Source organism: Mustela nivalis (genome assembly GCF_964662115.1).
Source record: "Mustela nivalis genome assembly, contig: HAP1_SCAFFOLD_251, whole genome shotgun sequence".
In the NCBI taxonomy this organism is placed as follows: Eukaryota; Metazoa; Chordata; class Mammalia; order Carnivora; family Mustelidae; genus Mustela; species Mustela nivalis.
The window spans coordinates 364,768-382,888 of record NW_028136386.1 but is presented as its reverse complement, the minus strand read 5'-3'; positions in this window follow the sequence as shown (position 1 = coordinate 382,888).

The following is an 18,121-nucleotide window of genomic DNA, read 5'->3' as shown; positions in this document are numbered from 1 at the left end:
AAGTTTAGATGCAGTAGTACATAAAAAATTTAACTTCTTTCATTAACTGATAATTTAATTAGATTAAATTAAGAGACATCAAAATTTAGAGAATCTAATAGTCCTGATCTATTAATAAATGTAGCCATCCTGACCCCAAAACAAGAGTCTTCAGTAAGTATATAAGCATAAGTTGAACATTTACACAAACAGGCCATTATTTAGGCCAGAAGTATATGCCAATAAATTCCTAGAGTTAAATATCAGGCTATATTTTCCAAGAATAAGGCAATAAAATTAGAAAACAATGACCAAAATATTAAATTCATATAATTGGAAGTTAACTTCATACCTAAAAAGAAATAATACAGCTAATTCAGAAATTTTTAGAATTACAGTACTTTGGTAATATCAACTATCAAAATGAGTAACGGACAGATGGGGCTAGCAAGAGACTCGTGGGAGGATTAAATCATGGGCCCCTGTATCTCATGTGCAGTAGAAGCAGTGGATTTGGAATTTCAGTTTTTCCACAACGTTCCACCACAAGCTGGTTAGAACTGTGCAAAAGCAGGAAGGGAAGCCCCAGTAAAGTGGACTGGGGATGCCAGAAGGGGAGGCTGGAAGGGGGCGCCTGGTGCTCAGTGCCCATTACAGACCCCACATTGCAATCCCCCACAGGAGAGACTCACCAATTTTAGGCCCCACAGGGGAAGCTGGAGGTTCATCTCCTGACTTTTTGTAGGAGCTTTGCAGCTCAGCTGGTGAGAATTCTCCATCACCCTGCCTTTCTCCAAGGGACTTTCCTTCAAGCACCCTTCCCAACTTCTTCCTCCTCCATGAAATAATGTTCCTCTCCTTTGTTTCTCGCACTTGCCTGTGATGGGACCTTAGCTTGCTCAGCCCAGACTGCCATTCTCTGCTCTTCCCAATTAAACCCATGCTGCTGGTCAAATAACTGGCAGATTAAGTTTAAGGCCAATCGAACTAATAAATTCAAGATCTTGCAAGGAACAAAATCAATATGCACAAATTAGTGGCACTCCTAGGTGCTCGGAAGGACCCATCAGAAAGAGACTGCTGAGAACGATCTCATTTACACCTGCATCCAAGATAGCAAGATACCCAGGAGGCCCCTGAACCAAGAAAGTGACAGCCCTGCAACAATGACGACAGACAGGGAGGTGTACACACGGAGATGGGGAGGCACTGTGCTCAGGGAAGAACCCACACTGGGAAAATACCTACTCTCCCCCAAAACCGGCTACAGAGTCCTCACTCTGGCTCCCGAATTTCCGGACTCGGCGCAAGCCTGGAGTGGGTGTGGACACGGGAAGGACCCCGCAGGGCTGAGGTGGGGAGAGCACAAGCACCAAAGAAGGCAGACGCTCCCTGACTGCAGACCATCTGAGGAGCCCCAGGAACCCAATCCGCGAGCACACAAACACAGACAAGGACCAAGGATCACCCGAGCCCAGAAAGTGGGGACCCCACAGCCCGGCGCACAGCACAGCAGGAGGCCACGTCTCCTCACACAAAACGACGGAAGCCCCAGTGTCTACACAGGGCGCCCTTTCTCTGTGGGGTCCTGAGACCACGAACCCCTTGACAGTCCACTAAGGGACTTCTCCTCACCTCCTCCAGCGTCTGGTCCTTAGGAGGTTGGACTGCTGCCAGTGTGGGCGCGTCCTCCACAACGGGTCCGGTCAGTGTGGATGCAGAGCCACTCCCTCCTCAGCTTGTCCTGTCAGGGTGGGAGGCGCCCCACATTCTCCAGAAGTCTCCACAGTGGGTCCTGAAAAGGCAGGGCTCAGGTCCCAACTGTGGCTGTGCAGCCTGGGCTCAGGGCGGGAGCTGGGGTCTGGCGCCCTCTGTAGGCGGTGCAAGGCAGTGCAGGACTGTGGGAGCTCACCCTTCAGTGGAAGGTCCTGCTCCCTCCTGGGGGCCAGCTGACGCCATTTCATTCCGGAAATTCAAGCTGCATGGAGCCCAATACCCCCCAACTTCCCCCCAAATAGCTAAGGAACAATGAATTGGAAACAATGTGGAATTACAACAGTCCTTGACCCAAACAGTGTCACTGAACATGGCCCTGATGCGGACCCACACTCTGACCTCAACTTGGTCTCAAGCCTGGACCCTACCCTAATCCAAGACCCTAACCCTAGCCCCCAACCCAAACAATGTTCACAAAAATCAAGAGGTAGAAACTGCAAATATCCATCAATGGCAAGTGCATAAGCAAAGTGTGGTAAAGGGTTTGAATTTGGGTTCAGGTTCAGGTTTTAGTCAGAGTTCTAATCAGGCTTTGGGTTTAGTGTTATGGTGAGGATTTAGAGTGAAGGACAAGGGAACAGAGTTATAGTTTAGGGCTTTAAGTTTATGATTTAGGCTTTAAGACTCAGGGCTTATGGGATAAAGTTCAAGGTCAAATTTGGGGTTTGACTTCATGCTGAGATTTGGGTTCAGGTTTCATGACTTGGAGGTCTGGTTTAGGGTTTGGGTTCTTGGTTCAGGGCTTGGATCCAGGGCTCAGGTACAGGCTTTGGGTTCCATTCCAGGTTTGGGATTCAGGGTTCTAGTTTGGGCTTTAAGGTCAGCATAGGTTTCAGTGTTGGTAGGGTTTAAGGTTAGGTTTAGGGATGACACATTTTCTTCAGTTGTCATCATGGACAAAATAATTCTATCTGAAGTTTCTAAGTCAGAAATGTATTTCATCTGGGGGCGCCTGGGTGGCTCCGTGTGTTAAGCCTCTGCCTTGGGCTCAGGTCATGATCTCAGGGTCCTGGGATCGAGCCCTTCATCAGGCTCTCTGCCAGGCATGGAGCCTGCTCCCTCCTCTCTCTCTCTCTACTTGTGATCTCTCTCTGTCAAATGAATAAAATCTTAAAAAAAAAAGAAAAAGTAACAATTGTGAACTGTTGGTGGTGATGCAAACTGATACAGCCATATTTGAAAACAGTATGGAATTTCCATAAAATTTAAAAATAGAAGTCCTTTGTGATCCAACAATCCTGTTGGTGTGTATTTATCCAATGAATATAAGAAAACTTATTCAAAGGGATGCTAGCACCCCTATGTTTATAGCAGCATTATTTATAAAGCTAAGATATGGAAAGCGCCCAAGTATCCATCAATTGATGAATAAATAAAGAATAAGTGGTATGTATATACAATGGAATATTATTCTGCCATAAAAAAGACTGAAATCTTGCCATTTGCAATAACATGGTTGGAACTAGACAGTATAATGCTAAAAGTGAAATAAGTCAGTCAGAGAAAGACAAATACCTTTACTCATATATGGAATAAAAGAAACAAAACAAACAAGCAAAGGGGAAATAATAAGACATAGAAAGAGAAACAAAGCAAGAAACAGACATTTCATTAAGGAGAACAAACTGATGGTTACTTGAGGGGATCTGAAAGGAGTGATGGATTAAATAAGTGATGGGGTTAAGTAGAGCACTTGTCATGATGAGCACTGAGTGCTATATGTTATATTGTACACATGAAACTAATACAACCATATATGTTAACTAACTGGATTTCAAATGAAAATTTTTTAAAATCCCAGTTTTTAGCTCACATTCTGGCTTACAAAAGGGATTTAGTCAGGAATTTGGAGATTAGTTAATGAACAAATAAGGGGTGAACAGGCAGTTGTTAGATAAAATTACTATCCTTTCTGGCATGATCTTATACCTTTTATCTAGAATTATTTTTAGCACTTTAGACTCTACCTATTTTATTTTGAGTCACTAAATAAAAATTTCCTCAAAGGACCTTAGACTCCATCCAATTTGAGCAACAGTGTGAGAGAGGAAATGGTGTCCAGGAGGAAAAAAAAAAGATGAAACTACTTTTGCTTACTAGTGAATGCATAGTTCTTCCACAGAAGAAGCTCTAAATGGTCAGGGCTCCAGCTTTATATGTGTTCAGTCATATGTTCAGAAGTAGGTAACACTATCAAAAAATATAAAGCATCTGAGATTATTTTCCCTTATTTGAAAGCTGGTGTATGAGTCTGCCGTAGTTTCTTGGGTGTTGATAGAAGACGCAGACTCATGGTTCAGAAATAATATAGTTTAATATTCACAGCAATAGAGGTAGCCAGAATATTAACAGTATTTTTGTGTGTGTGTGTGTGTGTGTGTGTGTAGGGGTGGGAGTTATATATCAGTTCTGAGCCTCAGTTCCCACAAGAAGAATCAAAACAGAGGCAGATAATATTTGCAAACACAACAGGTTAAGTTAAAAAAAGATACTATTTCTGTCTTCTAAGTCTATTCAATACAACAATCTTCAAAGGATGGCCTAGAACAAATAATAAATGCAGAAATGTAAGCAACCAATTGAAAAGTGTCTCCCAAGAAACACACTTTGAGAGTCTTCATTTGACAAAAATACTATAGGATATTACATGGATCAGGTGCATTGAATACTGGAAGGTTAAAATTACAAGGGACCAAATATTTTTAAGCAGTTCTGGCATCCAGTAGAGTTCACATAGGTTTTATAAGATTGAGGAAAGAAGCCATCAAAACCTGGGCCCAGGGGCACCTGGGTAGCTCAGTGGGTTAAGCCTCTGCCTTCGGCTCAGGCCATGATCTCAGGGTCCTGGGATCGAGCTCTGCATCAGGCTCTCTGGTCAGCAGGGAGCCTGCTTCCCCCTTCCCTCTGCCTCTTTGCCTACTTGTGGTCTCTGTCTGTCAAATAAATAAATAAAATCTTAAAACAAAACAAAACAAAACAAAAATCCTGGGCCCAATTTTCCCAAAAGTATGATTCTGATTCTAGTCTCTATGATGTTATCCCTTGAAGACAATGCCTCTAATTGAGTTGAATTAGTTTACTAAAGAGCATACCCCCATTTGTTGTAGGAGATGAACAATATGCAAGAGGCAAAATGCCACTTGGAAGCCACCTGGTCTTCAGTGGAATATAGAATCAGTTCCTTTGGGATGAATTTGTTCCACATTTGACTTCCCACTTAAGGGAAAATAAGAGTGCCTTCTAATAGATTTTAAATAGGAAATGACAACGGAAGCTTATACAAGATTATAAAATGGGAAATTTCATTTAGATAAGCAATCATTTCAAAGTCATCTTCTTAATATTACAGACTCTTCACATAATCATAATTTTATTTTGGTATTATATGGTAATTTCAAATATAGTAAATATAAAGAATTTACCTCTGTAATTATAGCGAGTCTGGTCGTAGTTTAATGGCAACAAATCTTCAATTTAGAAGTATGGTCTACCAATTATTAATACATTTGGAAATGGTGTGTCATCTTCACTCCACTTGTCTCACTAAAACAGTGAGCCAAAAAAAGTAGGTCCAAGCTGTTTACTATGGTCAAAATGGGTTGCTTTTGCACTTGGTAAAGAAGCAGTCATATTTTGGAAGAAGAAACTGAGGCTATTAATATTTTCAACTTATTTTCAGAAAAGGAAAGAAAGGATAATCTAAGCTAAAGCCAAAATCTTACACAAGGTGGCAGGAGAATGATCTTTTCCCAGATAAAGGGTTTTTCAACTTAGCCATGTTAGGAGGAAGAAGAGATGAGACATTGTGGACTTGACTAACGTTTGTACACTGTTCAAAAAGTTTTCAAAATAATGTGTATTATTTTTCTTCTTTTAGTTGAGACAAAAACAAACAAACAAACAAAAAAAAAAACACTAATGAGCTTACTCTTAAAAGGAGGTAAACAAGAAACTAGCAAAGATTGAGTGTTAGGTATTGTCCCCCTCCTTTTTTTTTTTAATTCTGTTATGCTAGTTACCATACAATACATCATTAGTTTTTGACGTAGTGTTCCATGATTCATTGTTTGTGTAAAACACCCAGTGCCCCATGCAATATGTGCACTCCTTAATACCCATCACCAGGCTCACCCATCCCCACATCCTTCTCATCTTTAAAACCCTCAGTTTGTTTCTTGGAGTCCATAGTTTTTCATGTTTCATTTCCCCTTCCAATCCCCCCACTTCATTTTTCCTTTCCTTCTCCTAATGTCCTCCATGCTATTCCTTAGGTTCCACAAATAAGTGAAACCATATGATGATTGACTTTCACTGCTTGACTTATTTCACTTAACATAATCTCCTCCAGTCCCATCCATGTTGATGCAAATTTGGGTATTCATCCTTTCTGATGGCTGAGTGATATTCCATTGTATCCATAGATCACATCTTCTTTATCCGTTTGTCTGTTGAAGGGGATCTTGGCTCTTTCAACAGAATGGCTATAGTGGACATTGCTGCTATGAACACTGGGGTGCATATGGCCCTTCTTTCCAGTAAAATAGAGCTAGCCTATGACCCAGCGATTGCACTACTGAGTATTGACCTCAAAGATACAGATGCAGTGAAAAGAATTAGGTATTGTTAAAGCACAAATGCAGGGGATAGAAGTTATGGTACAGAAGAGGGAAGGGCAACCATATGGCAGAGTAGAATAAAGTAGCTCAGGAAGAAATTAGTCATATCCAGATATTGTAAGGCATGTGGGGTTGGCAGGGAGAGCATGAGAAATCATGAGAGAAGAGAGAGAAAATGGACCAGGCAGGAGAGGTTTATAACATTTTAACATCTAAGGTAAGCATATGCAAAGCAGAATAGGGAAAGAAATAAAAGTTCTTATAAGAATCAATACATAAGGAATAACGTGGAGGACACTGGGAGATGGAGAGAAGTGTGCTGGAGGAAATCAGAGGGAGAGACAAACCATGAGAGACTGTGGACTCTGAGAAACAAACTGAGTGTTTTGAAGAGGAGGGTGGCAGGTGGTTGGGTGAGCCCAGTGGTGGGTATTAAGGAGGGAATTTATTACAGGAAGCACTGGGTGTGGTGCATAAACAATGAATTTTGGATCCCTGAAAATAAACTAAAAGAAAAAAAAGACTGACTACAGACATGGAACTCAGTGTAACACAGATATGGAACTCACTGTAATACCAGCCACTTCCCACCGACACACACAGACTATGATAATAATAAATAATAATGCAATTAAGAAAATTGCCTGCCAAATAATTTTTCCTCTTTTTTATTTTTATGATTATTATTTTTATTTTATTTTTAAAGTTTTTATTTAAATTCCAGTTAGTTAAAATAAGGTTAATATTAGTTTCAGGTGTACAATATAGTAATCAACACTGCCATACAATGGCTTAAATAAAAAAATGAAAAAAAAATTTTTAAAGATTTTATTTTTAAATAAAACCTCTACATCCAAGGTGGATTTCAAACGTACAACCCCAAGATAAAGATTTACATATTTTACTGACTGTTCCAGCCAGGCACCCCAACAAATAAAAATTTTATAAAATTGTTGAGTTTGTGGGAGTCTCATTTGCTTAGTCAGTTAAGTGTCTGCCTTTGTCTCAGATCATGATCTCAAGAGTCCTGGCATCGAGCCCCATATTGCTCATGCTCTCTCTCTCTCTCTCTCTCTCTCTCTCTCTCTGGCTTTTGCTCTTAAATAAATAAATAAAATATTTTTAAAAAAATAGTTGAATTTGTTTAACTAGTTTTAAACTAGTAGACAGAGATGAAGATAAAGGATGATGTCATGGCACGGAAAAATACAACTTACACGTTTTAAAAATAAAATGTGTAATGCAGGGGCGCCTGGGTGGCTCAGTGGTTAAGCCGCTGCCTTCGGCTCAGGTCATGATCTCAGGGTCCTGGGATGGAGTCCCACATCGGGCTCTCTGCTCAGCAGGGAGCCTGCTTCCTGCTCTCTCTCTGCCTGCCTCTTTGCCTACTTGTGATTTCTCTCGGTCAAATAAATAAAATAAAATATAAAAAAAAATGTGTAATGCAAGTTACCTCACTTCTTTTATCACCACACTGGGACTTTCCCTACTGAGTTGTTGTAATGTAAGGACCTATTTTATATTTTTATATTTTAGCAAGAGGCTTTCATTGAGGTTAACCCTTAAACTGTCCTTGCTCCCCTTCCCCCAGGGGATTCACTTAAAAACAAGTCCTGGAAATCAGCTCCAGGTAACAAAGCCCATATACAAGGGTGGGTCAGGCCAGGTGGAGACATCAATGAGCGGAGGGGGGGGGCGGTGTTTGCATATTGTCTCCCTAGATACTAATGAGTATGCCCCACTCCTCCACCCTTTGGGAACCTTTTTGGCACTAATCCTAATCAAGGTGTAATAGGCTGGGTCAAATGTCTATACTAGGGTAAATTGAACCTCAATTGGTCACCTAGCCTCACTGTGGAGTTTCCTGTGTGTGTTAAAATCTCATTGGTCACCTGTGCGTGGCCAGGCCTGACTGCATGGCCTTTGCCCTTAAAAGCTAGACTGTGAAACAGCAAAGGGTTGCCTTCTCTCATAAGAGGTGTGGCCCCAAACATTCGGTTAGATTCTTGATGCTTGGCATGAAATAAAGCTTTGCTTGACCTTTGCTTTACATCAGTCTCGCTCCTTTAATCATAGACCCATTATTGGGGCATAACAGTATTAATCTTAAAGTTATAAGTCCACAATGCATCCATCATCCATTCTACCCTTTAACATTCCCCTTTGGACAGACCCATGATCTAGAACAAGCCTTATTTTATAGTGCCTTGTAGGAGATTTTTGCTGCTGCCTAAATTGCCTACTTTCCTCTCACCATTACCACGGAAATTGGGTCCACTGAAACAAAGGGGTAGTGTAAGAAATTAAGACTTCCATAAATCTCTTTAAATAATAAAGTATAAGATAGTGATACCTTTTTTTCTGCCACATAACCAATTCTTGCAAGAATAAGGTCATATAAAAGAATTTACAACACATGCTAGCATTATCCTACTGGACCCAGACCATTTGTATGTTTCTCTGTCTCTGAGAAATGTAGTTATTTACATGACTGAAACCTAAAAATTGTTTGATATGACCACTAATATCACCTACATTATTTTAAAGCCTGTTTAAGGCTTCTGTAATACATAGGCTTTGTAAACACTTATTAAGCATCTTGTATATATCAAACACTTTAAAAAAAATCTCTGCTTTAAAAAAAAAAAAAAACTCTACCTCAATGGAACTTTGAGTCTGAAAAAGATACAGGCAATATACAAGGCAACAGATAGAATAATTACATATTTGATTATATACTCTGAGGATGTCACCTTAAATTGATATGAAAATGATCAGAAGGATCTGGATTTCTTGTCAAAATTTTTTGCCTTAAAAAGAAATTGATATTTAGGGAAAGTTGTTACTGAAAGAGGTCCTGTGTCAACCAAAAATGTTAAACCATGATCTCGCTAAATTTTCCAGTTGTGATCATTGCTTTGTTTAGCTGTCTTCTATTAAGACTGAATTTAGTAATTCAGTCTCAGATTTCAGTAAGTCTTTTTTTTAAAGATTTTATTTATTTATTAGAGAGAGAGAGGGAGGGGCAGAGGGAGAGGAAGAACCAGACTCCTTGCTGAGCAGGCAGCTGATGCAGGACTGGATCCTAGTACCCTGGCATCATGACCTAAGCTGAAGGAAGACACTTAACCAACTGAGCCACCCAGGCACTCTAGACTGTAAACTTCTTAAAGGTAAAAAAGTTTATTCTTCTAGTAGTTCCACAGACATTTCTAACATCCATAAGAAAGCATGTACTGATGTAAAATGCCAGCAAATCAAATTATTTAAAAAAGAAAGAAAGAAAGAAAAGATATATCTGGATAAAGAGAAAAACAGAAAATCTAATAATACATTGAATTATTAGAGCAAAGAGTGGAGGAAGAGAAAATAAATATGAAATAGAGATTTCCACTAAAAGAAAAAAATTGAATAAGGCAGGAGATTTAGAAAATTATTATGACAGACTTGAGAAAAAAATAAAATAGGAATTTTTAGAAAATAGCAATGAATGAAAAGGTCAATTGTTCCTACCTCTATAATATTAGCTGTTTGTTGTTGTTGTTGTTGCTAATTTACCTATTTATGCTAATAAACAAAGAAAGGTTTCATTTAGGGATAAGGTTTCTCTCTCTATATATATATTTTTTCCATTTAGGGATAAGGTATATGTATATATACATAGATATATATGTATATATATATATATTTTTTTAATTTTAATTGTTAGAAAATGTGTCACAGAAAGTGTTTAAACTTTAAGATACAGATGCAACATGTAATGAACTGCATTATTTGAACGTCTAATTTGTAAATGCTGTTAGAGGAAACTTGGTGGAAATGTTCTTATGTGCTTGTGTTTCTGGAACTAAGTATATTTATTAATAAGGAATAGTTTAAAATTATGAAATGACCAGGAGCGGACAATTTTCCTAATCCTATCAGCTCTTTGCAGCTCTTTTATTAGCCCCCTTCAGGAATATCAGCTTTTTTATCTAATTAAATTTTATATTAATGTGCTTTTTTACTTTTGGCCTTTCTCTTCCTTCTGCTCTTTTTTTCCCCCTAAATTACATGTTTCTGTTTAACAGCTACTATCAATTCTTTGATATGAATTCTCAACATCAATTTACTAACTCCAGAGATGAAGGAGCATCAATATTTAGAAGCGAAGAATACAAAGCCTTGGGCATCTGGATGGCTCAGTCACTTAAGCATCTGCCTTCGACTCAAGTGGTGGTCCCAGGGTCGTGGGATGGAACCCCAGGTTGAACTTTCTACTCAGCTGGGAGCCTACTTCTCCCTCTCCTTCTGCCTGCAGCTCCCTTTGCTTGCGTTCTCCCTCTCTTTGTCAAGTAAATAAAATAAAATAAAATAAAATAAAATAATGTAAATAATACATTTATTTATTTATTAAAATGCAATTATTACACAATACATAATGTATTGCATAATTATAATAATGATTAAATAATTTATTAAATATTTATATTAAATATATCAATTTAATTAAATAAATATTTTTAGAATTTAAAATATTTCAAATTTAGATTATTAAATATTAAATCATTAATTTAATAAATAAATATCTAAACATAATTAAATAAAATAATTTATTTATTAAAATGAATAAAATAATGTTGTCATTATCTCAGCATGTATTTTTAAATAGTCTAAAAAAAAATCTAATAAAGTCTAAATACATTGAGTTCAGATATTTATACAAGTTAACCCAGACACTCAACCCACAGTTTCAAAACTTTTGTTTTTATCTACTACTCAAAATACGATTTTAATGTATTTATTTGTAACTTTGACATAGCAAGGAAACTTGGAGGAAAAGGAGACATTTGCTTTTAATATTTGAAAATTATTTTGTTGATTTAAAAAAATAAAAACCTTAACACGTGAGCATTTCTTCTTAAATAACACTGAAGTTTCTGAGTCGCATTCTATTAAAAGTGCTGATAAAATGGCCTCAGTTGCTCATTTAAATTATCAGCTGAATGGGTCACAAATGAAGTAGAGAGCTTTTTAATTATTTATGAATGTATTGCTTGTGGATGGAGTGCCACCTCTCTTTTTGGCTTTGTTTTGTGAGCAGCAGTGGAATCTATGAATGAGATTAAACATAAGGACATTCACAGAAATTCTTAATGAACTTCTGGGGAAGGGCAATAAGTGCAAGGAAAAACTGCAGCAAGACTAATTACAAATTTCAAGTGGTCATCGCTTAATTATAGAAGCTTTTAAGTTCAAGTAATATATCATTTTTATGAGCCTATCATATTGTATTAATTACCACAAACTGCACTCTTGAACACTTATCTTTTCACATATTTCTTATTCTTAGTACTTAAAATTACCCTTATGATTGATAAGTAAATGGATTTTACAGACAATGCATTTATTTACATAAATAAATAATGCTGTTTATATATATAAAAACAATTGAATGTGTTCAATGAATTTTTTTTCAAATTAACATCTTAATTCTACCACATTAGTTACAAATAGATATAGACTTTATAGATTCATCAAATATTTTATTCTCAAATTTATATGTCCTTTGTGAAGTAAATGAAACTGTATATATTAAATATAATCCTATCACATGTAACAGTTACTAGTGCATCCCAGGACATACATAGGTCAGGTCCTCCTCAAGGCATCACGGATAACTGGATTTCACTTTCTATCCTAGGAGTCTTCTGTATATTTCTGTGGCTTTTATACTACAATCAGGAGGAAGAATTCTTTTGCTAAAAGCTTCCAAATGACTATGCGAGTAGATTATTTGTAGACTAGTGATATAATATTATTGTTTAATATGTGAAGCATGATAAAATAAAATGCTATTGCCATATTTAATTTGTTCAGTAAAGCATTCATTTAGTTATCAAGCATTCATTTTCTTTTTTTAAAGATTTTATTTATTTATTTGACAGACAGAGATCACAAGTAGACAGAGAGGCAGGCAGAGAGAAAGGAAGGGAAGCAGGGTCCCTGCTGAGCAGAGAGCCTGATGTGGGGCTCTATCCCAGGACTCTGGGATCATGACCTGAGCAGAAGGCAGAGGCTTTAACACACTGAGCCACCCAAGAGCCCCAAGCATTCATTTTCTTTATACAGAAGAGATAGAACAATATTATATAGTAGAAAATACAGTAAATAATCTAGAAACCTTGATCAATTTGTTTTGGCAATTTTAGAACATAAAATTAGCTAAAGCTCAAGTGCAAGTTATATTTGTATCATAGGAGGAAAAGTTAATTAAAAGTTTGTTTATTACCATAGTTTAACACTTCAACGAAATGATAACGAGTCCAAAATCAATGAATATATGAAGTATACAATAAAAACAATAATCTTGAGTGTATGTGACTCACTGTAGGTATTGATAGGCTAGAAATCAAAGGGAAAGTATCTATAGGGTTTGTTCAGTTCCATGCTCATCAGATTAATAGGCTTTCTCATATTGCTTCCTTCACCACATTAATTTGTCTAATGAAGTTTTCAAGAGTTAAAGACAGTGATAGGTTCATGGCTGGAGAGAAGGTACAGAATCTAAGATAGTTCAGCAGTGCTTATTATTTAAGAGAAAGACAGCATGGGAGGTGAGGGGTATATCATGCATCCTGTTTTCACTCCCTTTGTGGAGCACCTACCCTGGAGGTCATGTAATAATAACCAATGACCAAAAAACAATAAAAAAACCCAAACATCCATGTGGAAGTGCCATCCCTGCCTGGAGATGAGTAGACTGCTCAAACAGATCCTGGGCAGGCATCTCAGGCCAGGCCTGTGCTGGGGAAGCTGGTTCATGGCTTTGGGCGCAATCAGGAAGCCAGCAAACTGACGGGAGAGTGCAGCCAGGGTTAACAGGACTGATGATCTTTTTGCAGCCAGGCCGCGGGTGGACACCCGCTCAAGGAGCCAGGCTAGGAGGCTGCCCAGCGCCAGCGCTGGCAAAGCTGGCAGCCCCCGGGGCTTCCCCCCGCGCCCCAGCCAGGGCGGGGCCTCAGGAGGGAGGGGGGCGGGGCGGCGCGGAGAAGGGGCTTTGCTAATTGCCAAAGCGAAAAGGGAGCTCGCGGAGGACTCAGGAGGGAGGGGGGCGGGGGCGGGTGGAGGGCGGCGGGGAGAAGGCGCTTTGCTAATTGCCGAAGCTGGAAGTGAGCTCACAGAGGATGTGGCTGAGAGTCTGGGAGGAGGTGGAGGGCCTGGCGGAGGAGGGGCGGGCAGCGCCGCGGTGCTGTGCTGCGGCCCAGTCGGGACTGCAGGACCCACCGGACTCGCCGCCCCTACGCTCCCATGTGAGGCTCCGCTGTCCCGCTCCTGCTGCCTGCTGCCCCTCCCTGCCCCAAGGCTTCTCCCGACCACCCTCTGCACAGGGGTAAAGTGACACCGCGCCGCGCCCTCACCTGGAGCAGAAAGCGCGGACCCGACCTGGGGGCGGAGAGGGAGGTTGTGGAGGCCCAGCCTCCCGGAACCCCAGGGCACCGGGACCACCCCGGACGCTGCGCCAAACCCGGGTCCTTATGGGGTCGGGCTGGGGACAGCGCCTTGCGAGGTGCCCCCCGCCAGCAGGCACGCTAGCCCCCATCTTTCCGCAGCCCCTTGCGCCCGTGCTGAGGACCCCTTTCCCTCCCCCGCCGTGGCCCTGCTGCTTTTGTTCTGGACTTGGGATCCCAGGTGGAAACTAGTCCCTCAGACCTCCCTGGTAGCAAGGAGGGCAGGGAGGGATTCTTGGTTTTCTGCCCTGGCTCCTCCTCTCTCCCCATTCACAAGCCTTTTGGCTTCCCTTTCCTCTCCTCATTGTCAGTTTTCTGAAATGGTTTTCTTCTGCATGTTGACCCAAAGAGCTATTTCATGAATGAATATACACGAAACTGAGTTGGGGCCCACCTGTGAGAGCCCACCTGTAGAGGCCTTTCATTAGAATGGTCTCTGGTTCTAGCCTCAGTTCAGAATACTGCATGTACCTGAGGACCAAGTCCAGATGTTTCTTTCATCTCTGACTTGAATTTGAAATCCTCCTCAGACTTCAGCTTCCAGGATTTCTCCAGTCCTTGCTCTCCCACTGTCTTGGTGGGGATCCGCCATGAGTGTTGAACACAGGAATGAATGAATGATATATACCCCAGACTGCTGGGGCTTTGTCTTCTTTTGCTGAGGTTGGAAAGGCTTGGGAGAGACCCCCTGTATGCAGATAGAGAGCTGCATGCAATTGCTTAGATAAACGTGTTCCCCACTTAACTGCTTGGGCATTGAACATTTCGCCCTTAACCTGTGGCTTGAGCAGTTAGGAGGAGACAATCTGGAGGTGAATCAGAAGATGGCTGAATCCACATGGTGGTGGTCTGGGTTTGGGAGATTTTCCTGTAGATTCAAAGGAAAGATATAAATTCTTCCAGTGGGGAGTGGTAAACTTTTTATCGATGGGAGATGGAAAATAAATGGTCTGGTTAAACTTTCCCGCCCCCTCAAAACCCATTATTTGAAAACACAAAAGGCAAAGTGAAGGGAGAAATCCTCCCACTCCCATTCCCACTCACCTCCATAGCCATCTCCTCTTCCAAGAACCTAACAGACAAGGTGCCAAGAAGTGTTAGGTACCAGCAGTGGTCTCAGATCTCATTCAAGAATCATGGTGAAAGGCTTTCAAATAGATTGTGGGGGAACAGGGGTCCAATTAGGGGGGACAAGTTTAAGGTTTGCCTGGTCCCCTAAAAATTAATGGCACTAGAGAAGATGACCTTTGGGAACTATAGCTTAATGGATACAATGTGTTAAAAGCTTCAGTGAGTCATGGTGGGAAGAAGCCATGAGGGCAGCAAACACAGTCTTAGATGATGTTATTAATAGCACTACAGGCTCTAGATTTCCTGTGGTGGTGTTCTTGGCAAGACCAGCTCGGCCAAAGTGGATACTCTCAACCTGGAACAGAGGGTCTTGGAGATGCCAGCACGTGAGGTATGATGAGAGGGTAAAATGATAGGAGGTGTCCTTTGGAAGGACTGACTCCTTGACTTTAAAAGGGAGAACCCAAATCTGTAGGTGAAATCTTTCTGGCTACAAAGAGGGCCAAGGCCTCCTAAGGCCAAGGTCTCCTCGTCACTTGCAAAGATGTCGAAGAACATATTCAGACATTTCAAAGATGTCCTCATATCATTGGTTCCCACTCTGGAATTCTATCAATAAGGTGAGAGTTCCTGTAGTTGAAAAAGAGATCTAAAAAGACTTCCCTTTCTCATGTAATTTCTGTAACCTCCAGGACACACCCACCTCCCCCTTCCAGCTCTGTAATGAAGCCACAGCTGGTGCCAATTTGTGGAACTCCTTAAAGACTATTCTCCCTTATATACCCCCGGACCAAGTTCCCATGCTCCCTCACCCGATTTCCTGCACTCACCTCCCACCTGGTGTGTTCACACCTGCAAGTGCCTTTTACCAACCCCTTTGCCAAAAAGCAGCCAGAGTGACCTTTCAAAGACCTATCAGTTCCTGGCATTTGTCTCCATAGAAATCTGCACTGATCTTCTAACAAATTCTCAGTCCTCCAAAGGCACCCATAATCCTCCCATCAGTCTATTCATACCCCTCCAACTGACTGATGCCTGTTCTGCCCCATCTCTCTGCCCTTCAACCACACTGCCTCCTTCTTCCTGTGGAGACCTCTCATGGCACCTGCCTCCAAGCACAGGTGATTCCCATTGATGGGAAGACCCTCTTCTCTCCCACATCTCCCCACTCCAGTTACTCCCACTTATTCGTGAGCTCACAAGCCCCATGGTACACACTCTCCATGCAGCCTGCTCTCTCTTTTCTAGCACTGGCCTCCGTTTCTAGCTGTGGTTGTGTCATGGATGTCCTTCCCCAGCCAGCCTCCAAGCTCTCTTTCCCTTTAGCTCCAACACCTGACACAGTGCCTGGCACGTAGTAAGCCCTGGCTAGCTTCTAAGAGCCTCACTGAGGGACTGAAAGCATTTTAAAAATGTCACCACGTAGGCTCCAAACTGTAGGCAGAAAAAGCTTTGCCTGGATTGACATTTTAGAGACGTATTCGTCAAGTTGGATGTGTTCACTGACTTTACCTTGTAAAATTAAAAAAAAAAAAAAAAGACCTCTGTATCGTTTCGCATCTACCGAAGGCGCATGTATACTACTAGACCACGTTATGAGCTTAATGGAAGGAGACAAGATGTTTTCGCTAAGAAAATGTATAAGACTGTTGAGGTCAAGTGGGAGGAAACAGTCCGTTTGTTGGAGCATTGCTATCTTACTCTATCACAGCCACTCATAAAAATCTGACACGGGGTGAGTTCAGAATTGTCTGTCGGAGATGAGTTAGATCTGGCTCATGTTCCTACAGACATGAAAGCCAGAAACGAAAAAGGAGGCTTTAAAAGCGTGGGTTGAGGAGGCCGTGTGGTTCACTGCGATGAGCTAAGTGCCCAGGGCCACCAGCAGACATGCTGGCCTGTATCCTTCCTTTGTTCTGGGGTCCCTCTTGCACCATGTGGTGAGGCTGGTGGCTGGGAGCAGCTCAGGACAGGACCCGGTGGCATCTTAATTCTCCCACCCTCCTGTGGGCTCCAGTCGGCTCCAGTAGGTCTCAAGGGACAGCCTGCCTTCCTTGCAAAGCCCAGTAGCACTGGGAGCAGAAACTGGGACCAAAGAGTGAGCACCCTGTTTGACAAGCTGGAGCAGCCACCTCTTCTTCAGATGCAGGGGGAGCCCTGGCATGCTGACTCCTCCCTTCTCCCTTTCCCCTTTCCTCTTTCCTCCCTCTTTCCTTCCCCTCTCTCCTTCCCTGGTGGTGCCCTTTCCCAATGCCCACTTCATCCCTTTTCCTTTCTACATGCCTGTCTTCTAAAGTTTCTTCTTTTTCCTCCCCATTACTTCCCTTCATCTGAATCTCCTCTTTGGTCCCTTTGTCCCTGCTCTCTGCTCCTCCTCCCCTTTCCTGGCCCCTGTTCAGCTCCATACTGAATGCAGGCAGAGCTGGACTAACATGCTCACTTGCTAGCTCAGCCACCCTCCAGAGAAGTCACTCTTCGGTGGCCACCTTCCTGACCCCCTGGTCACTTCTCCACTTGTTCAGATATTGCTCTGAAGTCTGAGGAGGACAGAGCGGGGCTGCCACAGAAGCAGGCCAGAGGAGAAACCAAACCATGTGTCCACACTGTCCCCCAGCACTGCTGCTCTGAGAGCTTTCGGAGTCCTCAACAGGGTTAGGATTTAGGGGCTTCTTCAGAACCGGGAGTGAAAACAACCATAGGTCAAAAGAAAAGCTATGGCCCACACAAAAATAATAATCACAAATGAAAACTATGTTAACTATGAAGTCCCAAAGTCGAAGAATTGCCTTGAATCTGTCACTAGAAAGCACCCAAGGCCTCACTCTCTGGGTTCTTGGTGCCCTGGGAATGGCAGGAGGCTCTGACATGCACGTGGGGGTGCTGAACTATGGGGGCTAGCCTGCCTGCTGGCAGGGGGCGGGGGGTACCTCCTGTGGCGCTGTCCTGGCCCGACCCCCTGCGGAGGGGGTGTGGCGCGGCGTCCTGTGTGGTCCTGGTGCCCTGGGGTTGGCGGTTGCCTGGGCCCCGACCACTCCACCCCCCCCCTCCTGTCCTGCGTTTTCTGCTTCAGGTGAGGGCGCGTCGAGGTGTCACTTTACCTGTGAGCAGAGGGTCCTCCAGAGAAGCCATGGGTCAGGGAGGGGCAGCAGGCCGCAGGAATGAGAAGGGGACACCAAGGCCTCTGGGGCT